At 41.7% G+C, this 9596-nt stretch overlaps 1 non-coding gene across 1 annotated transcript; it reads left to right on the top strand.

Moving 5' to 3' along the window:
* Positions 1–6000: 6000 nt before the first annotated feature.
* Positions 6001–6072, top strand: trnac-gca (transfer RNA cysteine (anticodon GCA)). Its single transcript has one exon. It is a non-coding gene; the product is annotated as a tRNA-Cys (tRNA).
* Positions 6073–9596: the final 3524 nt, after the last annotated feature.

Raw genomic sequence — 9596 nt, 5'->3', positions numbered from 1 at the left:
AAATTGTCGTTCTAACAATGTAGGGAGGGGGTGGGCTTGTGACATGATGTTTTTACACCAAATGAGGGAATAAAACACAAGTTTGGCCACAGTGAAGAAGCAATTATGAAGCCCTACAGACAATACAGCAGCCTTGAGAGTTACTTGTTACGTTGGGTTTTTTTTGTTTTTTTCTTCAAAAGCAATTTTCTGTGCGTATATTGCAAATACGTGGAGAAAATTGCTTCCCATCAATCTGTCATAAGCTTCCGACATCTGCCGTGTCAGAGAGAGTGACTGCTGATCGACAAACTGACTGCAGTTTAAGTTGGAACTGAAAGTGCACCGCCTCAGCTCAGGGATCCCAACAAGCGCCATGGCGCTTTTCAAACATGGGAGCATCGCAGTCACCGTGCTTTTGTCATATGATATATAATAGTTTCTCCTGCTGCGCTCCAATCAATTTAATAAAAAACAAAACAAAAGCCCGACGAGACATCGGGGAGAACAGCACAAATTAGCAGAGTTGTGGAGTCAGCCAATTATCTGCAGCGTCTCAGCACATTAGACAGTAGCCTGTAGATGGTTCTGTACTCTCCACCGGGATGTTTCAGATCTTCATTTGCACAATAAACACTTTTGGTGGCTTTGTAAGTGTGACATCCCATAGTGTACTACAGTCACTGATTCTCTTTCTGCACACTCTCTCTGTCTCACTCATGAATATCAATCAAACTTTAGTTAGATATTTCACACGTCATGATGCAACTCATTGTGCTTCACAGTTCAGTCATAAAAGCAAGTAAAAATGAGTCTGTCAAGCATATAAACAACTTTAAAATAGCAACACGATAAAGTAAGGAGAGTTGGCTCAATCAAAAAAATGAAAAGTTCAAGGAGAGTAGGAAACTGGTGAGATCATTTAAATGAGATGGAACAGTGCAGAAAAAAAAAATACAGATAGAACCAGTGGAGCAGTCTTTCACTGAATGGTTTATATCCACTTAGTCTGAAGACTACACCTTGTACATTCATGTGCACTTTCTATTATTTTTCTTTTGTTGTCTATTTACCCTCTGTGCCACTACATCAGCCATATGTAGAGCTGATAAATTCTTAAGCAGATGTCCCAAAAATGTAGTAAAGTAAAGTTCAGACAACCAAAAACCTCCACTGAAGTATTGTAATGAGGTATTTGCACTGCATTACACTCCAACTCTGGCATATTTAAAACATTCAGGCATGAGCAAAGTAAAAAAGAAAAGTCTCAAATTGACTTTCAAAATATCAGCATCAACCACTCTGCACAAGATGGTTCCACAGACTGTGGAAACTAAAAGAGGCTTCCCAGTGTGTTATTATGTGAACTATTAACACCCAGCTACCTGAGGACCGGAGGTCGTGGGAGCCCTGGAATAGTAAAAGCACATCAGAAAATAGCCAACTCTTAGAGCTTTGTAAACCAAGAGGAGAATTTTATAACTGATTCTAAAACTCACAGAAACACACTGCATAGACCTTAATACAGGTGTAACAATGTTCTGAAGAAGAGTAGAGACTTTTGTCATTGGAAGACCAGAGAGGAGGTATCAATAAACACACATCAAACTACTGATAGGTTGATGAGGCATCACGAAACAGTATTGCACGGTTGATGAAACAGTGTCCTAAGTGTCTGCTAGATGGCGATCTTGGTTAAGAAATCATGCAAGGTTTCATTGAATAAGTTGTTCAAGTGTAAACAGCGTCATCTGGTGGCCTCTGAAAAGCAGTGTTTCATGAAACCTCATTTCCCATCTTAACATCAAAGGTACTGTATACGATACATGCAGACTGAACGGAAGATGAAACAAATAAATCATTTTGTTGACCTTCAAAATGTCCAACAAATCTTTACATCCCAAAGAAATCATTGCATGATGCATCTACTCTGTATGTTACAGTATATAGTAATAGTAGTTTTTTGTACAACATATAAAAGACCCCTAATACAGTTTTCATTTTAGTCTCAAAAGGGACTCCACAAGGATATACTTCCCTGAGCCAGTAGGTCATATCATGTATATATCATGTGGTATCTATCATACCACAGTTGGCTGCATGCTGCAGGATGTGTCTGTTTCGAAATCTGTTGTTTCCTAAAATTCATATTTGAGACGTCAAATAATAGTAATTTATAACCTAAGTTTTTTTTTCATATCAGCTTATATAAAAGAAAAACTGTCAAAGTTGAAATAACACGTCAAAGTAAACTAGTCCCCTCGACAGTGGAAGATCCAATACTTGGACCATGTCAATTCAGCTGCACAGACTGACTTTTGTTGCTTATCACATCCATCACTCAAGAACAAGTACAACAAGATGTGTTGCTCATTTGAACTTTACACTCTGGAGCGAATAGATAGATGATTGCGGAATGTTCTATGTTGTCCCTTGTTCTTATCTGAAGTTAAAATGTTGTGATGGAGGAAGTGAAATGAAGAATACAGTACAGACTCCATGGACAAGTGTTATTAACATCATGGCATCATCATCTTTGTCAAAACACAAAAAGTGACCATTGATGCAAAGTGACCAGAGTGATGCACAAGTCAACTGCCTATACAATATTGCATGTCCATGCCTCACGTTGAATTGGGAATGTGGTTTTGGGGTTTTAAGCCAGGGTCCTTTGAACTGAATACTAAAGTGTGTCAATTGCAATTGCGTTTCTCTCATAGTGCCTTCTTAGATGTGATAAATTTGGCGACCACATAAGGTGCCATATAAACCAAGTGACAACATGGTTGAACTGGCAATGAGAGCTCAACATCGTGGATCCTAATCCCGCCTCTTGGAACATCAAGTGGGAGGGGAAACATTTGACTCCATCGAAACACAACACGGAGGACCGGAGGAATGTGTTGTACAGTTCAACTACGGGTGGCAATGCAGACAAATGCAGCAAAAAAAGCAATATTTTTGCGATGTGACATAGATGACTTTTACAGAGCTATGACAATCACTTAAACCTTAAATAAGGTTACTATTATGCCTGTGCTTTGTATCGCTTTCAGAAATATACCATGTTTGACTTATTAAAGAATTACCGGGTCAACGAGTCCATGTGCATGTACGTGCGCGATTGCTGTTTAATGTAGTAGCTCTCACTATAATTATGCGAACGCTCTGATTTTGAACATCGACGAATAATTCTAAAGGGGACTATTTTTCTTGTGTGTTGTCCATCTTGTGGCGTTGCGTTACACTGTGGGAACTTCACTTTTGGTTGATGTAGTAATGTTGCAGGTTAACGTCGTTTTGCGGCTTTTGAATATGTTGCAGCTTTTACTGAAGTGTTGTGAGTTAATGTTGTGTTTCGGTCTTTGCATTTGTCGCGGCGTTTGGCCGCTGCGAGCTTTCCCAGTCATGTAGTGTGCGCTGCTTTATTCCTACATCTTTTACAACACAGATCTAGTACAGTTGGGATAACGTGCAGAGGAACTGGGTAGATCTCAGTGAAGAATGTCGACAAGAGTGTACTTTTCTTTGTTTTCACTCCACGGTCCACTGCAATTAAAATAGCATTTTCTACAGTGGCACTGGAGAGGAGATGGTCTCTGCTAAAACCTACTGATGAGATGTGAGTGTCGCTAGGAGTTTGCGATCTGCACTGTAGTCCATAAACGCTTATTCGCAACAAGCCTTGCCAGCATATGTTGCGACGCACTCTCTCTGGTTCTCCCAGCATTACACATCCTACAAACCTCTTTAAGTCCCTCCATTCCGCAGTTGGTGCGACCCAGACGATGGTGCTTTCCTTGCATCATCACGTCACACAGTTTTCGGTGCCTGACAAAGTGAAAGCCATTTTAAATGGCAGTTGTTTACAAACAAATAGTGATGTCCCACATAATGCGTCATCATTATCAATAATATGACACCATATGTTTACTATATATTTAAGCCGAATGCCTGCTATCTATCATTGTGATTCAAAACCTCCAAGAGGGATCTAACACAAAACCTAAAGCCTGTCAAACAACTCCTTTGACAAACAGCGAGAACACAGTCGAGCGCTTGACGCTGTTAGAATTCCAGACGCTAATCCTTTATTACGGCACCACATGGCCTCTGATTTTCCATGGGAACAGTTTGAGCTGGAACTCTGCGACGATCACTTGTCTAACATCCATTGAAGAGAACGCACAGACCTGGTGGGGAAGGTGATAAGGGTGTTTACCAATGTTCAGCCCAAAGAGTATTTACATAAGCCCAAAGGCATGTGGAGCCCAGCCAGCTGTGCCTGCGCTGCAGCTCCTAATGCGCATTTCCTGCTTGAGACGCGCCACAATACGGCGAGCGCTCTTTAGTATAATCTCACCTGCTGTACGGTGGCGTGCCTAACCCTCTGTGACCGACAACTGTTGTCTGTGAGCATATCTACAAGGTGCATAACCACGTGAGATAGAAGCCGTGGAAACGCAAGAAGAAAGCGCGACTTTTCTTTCAGCTGAAACATCCACAGATTTGTTTCCAACATGTTTCCCAGATGACACGAGGGGGCTCCCACACAGCTAGAGCGTTAGCTCATCATCAGATCTGCTGCTAATTTCTGTCATTAGACTCTAATTAAAAGACAATGCTGTGAGCATGTAATTATCCCACCGTACTGCCATATCAGCCGTGTGCGGCTCTCAACGCTTTTGCAGTTGTGTAAGTATGATTCTCTTTTATTGAATTCCCTGTTTGACTGCCTGTGTTTGTAAACGTACCTGACACTTTGACCAGCCCATGGCTTCGATGAACCCTCTAGTCAGTCCTGAAGAACCACTGTCAGCAGGTGTTACCATGTGCACACACCAGCACTGTCTCTCAGCTGCTGACTGACTGACTTGCTGTCGTGTGCCATCTTCAGGGAGCGGCATAATAAGCATCTCCTGCCAGCCTTGGGCAGGGCATGACTCACTGTTAGGGAGTTAAGATCAAAGCATTAATGCGTTTCTAGCAAACCTTTTCTTCTGACTGTGTCACAAACAAAGACAACCAGCGTCATGTGTTCTCCCTGGTATGACCCTCCCTGTTCGAGTCGATATCTTGGATGATTCCTCTCTGGACCATGGACATTTTGCCATGCGCTTTTCGAATGTGAGTTTTACTGTTTGTGAGTGTGTCTGTGCCAGCTAAACCTGGTTCCTCTTCCCCCAATCCTGTGGACTTTCCTCTTTTTCCTGGATTTGTTACGCGCCCATGGACGCTGTTTTTCTTTGTTTTCACTCGTGTTCTCGTGTTGAGTGTTTGTACCGCCTTGTTTTTTTCCTAACACCTAGTGTAGAAGTAGAGTCATTCTGTTTGTGTTTTTGTTCATCTCCTTCCTGTCCAGAAGTTTAGCATTCGGTTTATTATTAAATTGTTGGATTTGACCTTCGGTCTAAGTCTCCTCCCTGCTGAACTTGGGTCTCCGGCCCAAAATCGTCACTGGCTGTTTAAAACTCTGAACTCCTGCAACAAATCATGGAGCATTACCGAACCAGAGCCCAGATTTTAAGGTGACATTTGGAGGGAGGGAAAATTCATCTGGGGGACGAAGAAGTGAAATGGAAAATGTAGAAGGATAACCTGACTGCTGCGGTTGCTGTCATTCCCAATTCACCCAGCTGAAGTATCCTATGGACCTAGAATCGGCAGCATTCAAATCATATGCCTTCATCGTAAAAACAGGATTCCAACTCTGCCTCCCGCCATTTTTGACCCCTTGCCCCATGAGTTGGAAGAAGTTGTTACGATATTGCACGTATTGTGACCATGTCGTGTTTCGTGTCAACTAGTAATGGGTCGATGAGGTGTCATGAGTCAGTATTGCAGGGTTGATGAAACAGTGTTATCATTTTCAGAAGCTCTAGATGGCGCTCTTGGTTTAGACATTATATGAGACGTCATTTAACTTCGAAGCCAAACATTATGAAGCACACAGCACCAGGCTGCTGCTTCATGAAACCTCATCCACCCATCACTGGCAGTACTCAGTACTTGAATTGCAGTGGGGGTATAGCTCAGGGGTAGAGCATTTGACTGCAGATCAAGAGGTCCTTGGTTCAAATCCGAGTGCCCCCTAATTCCACTTTTCCTACCTGGGTCGGGGAAATGACAAAGCTGCTGGTTTGAACCCAAGTGAGTCTCAAACAAAGGACAGTTCCTGTTTACTGAGGAAATATTTAATGACTGAATGAACTGAATTAAACCTGTCGACATCAGACACGTGTCACCAGGGACTCTAAAGTCTTGACAACCATCAGGATTTGTGGAAGACACAGCGATTCCAAATGACATTATATGGACCAAATACTGTTGAAGCCTCATGAGACAGTTTCTTCATGTTCAGCAATGTTTCCATGAAGATTCAGAAAACATGTTTCCTTTCTTAAACTATAAATGAATTTGTTCCTCTGACAAGCAAATCAACATAAGGTCGACTTGTTCTTTTTTTGTTTTTACCCATTTAATTTATCAAATGTAAATTGTTGGCAATGTGTTGTTGTTTTAATTCTTATTAAGTTTGGTTTTCCGATGACCATTACCGCAATATTCAGACAAGGAGTGACACCCTGAACACGGCCAGACACATTTATCCTGGCTTCATTTTTCATATTTTTTTTTTTTTAATTACCTTTGAACTACTGCAGTTAAAGCCGACATGACACCTGAGAACAACCTGCCCACCGACGTGCTCTCAGAGCAATCTACAGGCACGTGGACTGGTGCAATATAGACGTCACCACGGGGTCCGAGCTCCTCTGAGGACTCATCACGATCAGCTGAGCATTCTATTTCCAGGTTTTTAATAAACTGTGCTTGAGCAACATTATCGTAAAAGCTCCCATGTTGCCTCCCATGTTGGAGAGCAAGTATTTCTGTAACTTTGTCTCAGCTGGGTTTTCAAATTTCCAACTGACACAGCAACCGTACGAACATCCACACAGGGGAGTTCCGTCCAGAAATATTACTCACACAAGCTTCACAGCTGGACAGGAAAGTGATATCGTCCTGCTGGACACAGGTGGTTTAATGGAATTGTATGTTTCAACAATACTCAATTGAAATGCTATTTCCTACACATTTGGATCATGCAGCAGACGTACAGTATTTTCTCTGTCATCTTTATGCAAAACAATCCCAGTGCATTCATACTTCATGATCGAGAAGTGTGTGTGCATGTGTGGATGTGTTTGGGTGTGTATCTGTGTGTGTACATTCACGCACCGCGGAATAATTTGTTCACTATTGAACACACTGTCGAGGAAATTAAAAATGAATAATTAAAGATTTATATAGCGCTTCTCGAGACAGAAACTTGACAGAAACATTTGCCATTCATACTTGAGTCACACAATGTGGTGGTAAGCTACATTTATAGTCAAGGCTGCCCTGGGGAAGATTGGGGGCAGATGCACACCGAACGTCCCCTCCAACCACCACACACAACCACAAGGTAGTGTCTTACCAGAGGACACCACATCACCAACTGGGATGGCGCAGTACTTTGCTGCCCACCCTCCAATTACTGGACCTTCCACTGAACTCGTGATGGGTCAATGAGGTATCATGAAACAGTATTGCGGGACTGAAAAAAGAAAAAAAAAGAAAAAGGGTCCCACTGTAACTTTCAGAGGCCACTAGATGGCGCTCTTGGTGTGTAAATGATGTGAAGTTTATTGAAGTAGACATTTTAGAGCAGACAGTGCCATCTGGTGGCCTCTGAAAATCAGGACACTGTTTCATGAAACCACATCCACTGTCTGAAAAGAAATCCAAGGAGAACATAAACACAACTTCCTAAACATGCAAGGTTCAATAAAAAAAAGGAAAAAACAGCAACAAAGTTGCCAAACTTAAGACCCATCAATTTGGCCATTATTATTATATATTATTGAATAAACATGGACAACACATTTTGTTACCATAGAAATAGAAGATGATTTGTTTCAGTCATTCTATTGTATCAGTTCAATGACATTCATTGTAGCATGAAAAATCCCAAATTATTAAGGTTATATCGCCAAACTTTGACACTATGAGATTCATATCTTTAAAAAGACAGAAGAGGACTGACATATAAATCCTTGGAGTCAACAAGCGCACACTGTTATCTCCTCTGACATTTTCATTAGCATTTTGCATTAATTGAACAGCAGGGAATATGAAGCAGCTACAAAGAGTGAAGTAAAGCGAGAAATTCTCTTTTCTGTCAGTGTCCATGTCACCGTGGCTAATACTTGACAGCCTCAGGGGGTAAGAGCACGCTGTGCTACACTAGCACTCTGACAGGGGGAAAAGCTGCTCGATCACGCTGTAAACGTCTGGGAAGATGGGGTTACATTTCAATTCTACATATTTTTGGGGATGTCTGGGAGTCGTTGGAATTGTGTGAATCCTTAATGTTTGAGGTTTCATTTCAGTTCTTCATTGATAAATCACATTTTTCACATTCTATTATTCAACCCGCCACTGGATCTTCACCATCAACCTCACTGTGTTGCTCATTCATCCGTAGTTCTAGTGCTAGGAAACACTTTTGTCAGTGTCAATTCTGAGTCAGCTCAGCACAGCTGATCACTTCTCAAAGTGAGTGAAGAAGCCTCTCCTGTTTACATGGAGAAAATCATTGATATTTTTGGTATCACTCAAGCAGGGTGGGAGAATGTCACCCACTGTGCTCACAGCTGGCATCTATTTAATCTGAAACCACTGGTGATAACACTCCTACTTAATACCAAGCCGCCAAGCCCAGCAACCCGTCACACCCACCGAGGTAGGACTCTGTAAAACACACCTGCACAACTCAACACTGCAACATCATCAGCAGCACATGGTTATTTCTGCTGAGGCAAAGAGCTGTCGAGTTGAAGTTATCAGCTGTCAGACAGCGTTTGGCAGAGGATGGTTGTCTTCTTCTTGGACCACAAAAAATGATCCCTATTAGGCCAGAGTGAGTTGAGATGGGCAGTTTCATGTAGCAGGATCCTCATTTTCTACTCCCCCGACTTAGCTCCCTTTTCGATAAAATCTGTTTTAAATGTTAAATGCATTTATTTAAATGAAGCCTCATACCATTTTCCAATACCATTTTTGAATCATCATGAAGGTTCATGAGTCGGTTGGTTAGTTGAAGTGGCACAGTCAACTGCTGGAATAGACTCCTGCCCTTCTGAGCAAAGGGCCGTGCTACAGTGACTATAGTGGCCTGGTCCTAACCCAATGTCTGGATTTAAGAATTGTGATGTCTGTGGACTTCTTGTCTGTTGATTCATGTTTCTTAGAAAAAATAAAAACAAGTACAAAAGCATGTATGGAGACATGGATGTGGTGGGACTTCATCTAAGAAAGCGGAGGAAAGAAGGGTAGCACAACGGCGTAGCTCAAATGATTTTCTAAATAGTCTATTAAATTGAGTTTGTATTTGTATTTTAAAGGTGGAAGTACCCCTGCTGGCAGGTTGTTCCAGAGTTGAGGAGCATGAATGGAAAAGAGTCTGTCACGCCTCGATTGGAATCTTGACTTTAGGACAAGCAGAAACTTATTTACAAGGAAGAGATGATGAAAAAAATATGATTTTCTATTCAGTAAATCTATGGTAATTT

Source organism: Synchiropus splendidus, chromosome 10, assembly GCF_027744825.2.
Source record: "Synchiropus splendidus isolate RoL2022-P1 chromosome 10, RoL_Sspl_1.0, whole genome shotgun sequence".
Classification (NCBI taxonomy): domain Eukaryota; kingdom Metazoa; phylum Chordata; class Actinopteri; order Syngnathiformes; family Callionymidae; genus Synchiropus; species Synchiropus splendidus.
Note: the sequence above shows the minus strand (reverse complement) of the source record. Positions and strands in the feature narration are given on the sequence as shown.